The sequence below is a fragment of the Phocoena sinus genome, chromosome 7 (genome assembly GCF_008692025.1).
Source record: "Phocoena sinus isolate mPhoSin1 chromosome 7, mPhoSin1.pri, whole genome shotgun sequence".
NCBI classification, from domain to species: domain Eukaryota; kingdom Metazoa; phylum Chordata; class Mammalia; order Artiodactyla; family Phocoenidae; genus Phocoena; species Phocoena sinus.
This window is the reverse complement of record NC_045769.1, coordinates 31,778,575-31,780,645: the sequence shown is the minus strand read 5'-3', so window position 1 is coordinate 31,780,645 and position 2,071 is coordinate 31,778,575. Positions and strand designations below refer to the sequence as shown.

Below are 2,071 nucleotides of genomic sequence, written 5' to 3'. Positions count from 1 at the left end.
ATAGGGAAGACACAAGGGCAATGCCTGTGACCCCTTGGGCTGTACTTCCCTTCCATAAACACCTTTTAGAACCCCAGACTCGTGCTGCCCAAGCATCCCTCACATCCTCACAGCTGCAGAGTATAGTACTGACCATGTGGGACGCTTAAACAGACTCCCTGTAAGCGATGCAGGGGTCCCTTCCAATTAGGTCTTCCAGCTCACTTTTGCCAATATTGCAACACCACTGGTTGTTCCAACTGTCCATGTCCTAAAACTCTCATGAATGAATAGGTCACAGGCAAATTCTGCCTGCACAGCCCTTATAACTGTCTACTCTTTTAAAATGGCCTTTCTTAAACAGCAGTGACTAAGGCCGCTTCACTATACCCAGTCTTCTAAGCCCCAGACTGCCTGTGGCACCTGGATGGCAGCCCCTGGGTGCCCCCCACATCCTAGGGTGGCAATGGAGGAAGGGCAGGCCAGGCCAAGCATTAAGAATAAACAGTCAGTTTTATTGCACTCAGACTAGGAATCCATGGGTCTTGAGGACCTCTGTGAACTTGTCAGTTTTCTTCTCTCTGTTCTTTTCGGCTTGCTTCCGTAGCCTCAGAAGCTGCTTCTTTTTCCGGTAGTGGATCTTGGCCTTCTCCTTTCTCTTCTCCTCCAGGGTGGCTGTTACTGCCTGGTACTTCCAGCCAACCTCACGAGCCTAGGTAGGCAAACTCCCGCACAGGCTTCAGACACACAACCTTGAGGGCGGCAGGAACCACCATCCGCTGTTTCTTGTCATAGGATGGCGGGATCCCATCAAACACCTTGAGGCGGTCCCGAGTGGCCTGGCCTCGCTTGGTCCTGTGGGGCAGCATGCCTCGCACTGTCCGCCAGAAGATGCGGCTAGGGGCTCGGAAGTGGTAGGGGCCGCATCCGCTTGCAGAGGAAGGCCAGGTACTTCAACTTGTTTCTATAGAAATTTCCATAAATGCTGATGCCTTCACAGCTGCACGACCACCACCTTTCAACCCAGAAGCACCTGCTTGGCCATGATGGCCGCCTGGAGGCCCAGGAGATGGCCTCAGCCATCGAGCACCAGGACCTGCCCCTCCGCCATCTTCGGCAGCTGCCTGGGAAAGCACTCAGTGATGTCTTTCAATGGGCAGGAGTTTTTAATTTTCAGTAAGTCCGTTTTATTGACTTTTTTTCCATCACGCTAAGGACTATGAAGAATGCAACAGTAAGTAAGCAGAATACAGCGTCTGCTTTTCTTAGACGCTCTCAATCTTGTAAAGGAGTAGGAAGTTACAAGTAATACTTTGGGTCAGTTGAGATGAGTAGAGCCAGAGTTAAATATAGAAATGTCCAATAGCTTCTGGCTTGAAAATGGAAAGGGGTACTGGGTTTGGCAGCATAATAGCCTCCAGAGATGTCCAAGTCTTAGTCGTTGAAACTGTGAGTATATTACCTTACATGGCAAAGAGGATTTAGCACATGTGATTAAATATAATGATCTTGAGATGATCCTGGGTTATCTGGTTGTGCCCAATGTAATCACAAGGGTCCTTATAAGAGAAAGAGGGAGTCAGGAGGGTCAGAAAAGGAACCGTGACAATGGAAGCAGGTGTCAGAGTGGTGGGATTGCTGGAAGGGGCCACGAACCAAGGATTGAGGGCAACTTCTAGAAGCTGAAGAAGGGAAGGAAACATATTTCCCTCTAGAGTCTCCAGAAGCAAAGTAACTCTGCTGAAATCTTTATTTTTGTCCAGTGAGACCCATTTTGGACTGCTGAACTCCAGAATTATAAGATGCTAAGTTTGTGTTGCTTAAAACCAGTAATGCCGTAATTTGTCACAGAGGCGATAGGAAAATAATTCAGGTATTGAATTGAAGGGCTGCTTTTCCCTCTGGTCACAGCAGGGAGGTACCTGGCTGAGTAAATTTCTCATATGGAGGCTTCCTCATACACAGGTGATCATTGCTTACCTGTTGCTGTATGAAGGACTAAATTCAAAATGCCTGTCAGTTTCTGTCAGCCTCTGCTGCGGGAATAAATATTTGGACTCAAAATGATAGGTAGTTCTCAGGCAGGTGCTTG

At 48.3% G+C, this 2,071-nt stretch overlaps 1 pseudogene; it reads right to left on the bottom strand.

Annotated features, from left to right (window-relative positions):
• Positions 1–502: 502 nt before the first annotated feature.
• LOC116756895 lies at positions 503–1,090 on the bottom strand (annotated as a pseudogene).
• Positions 1,091–2,071: the final 981 nt, after the last annotated feature.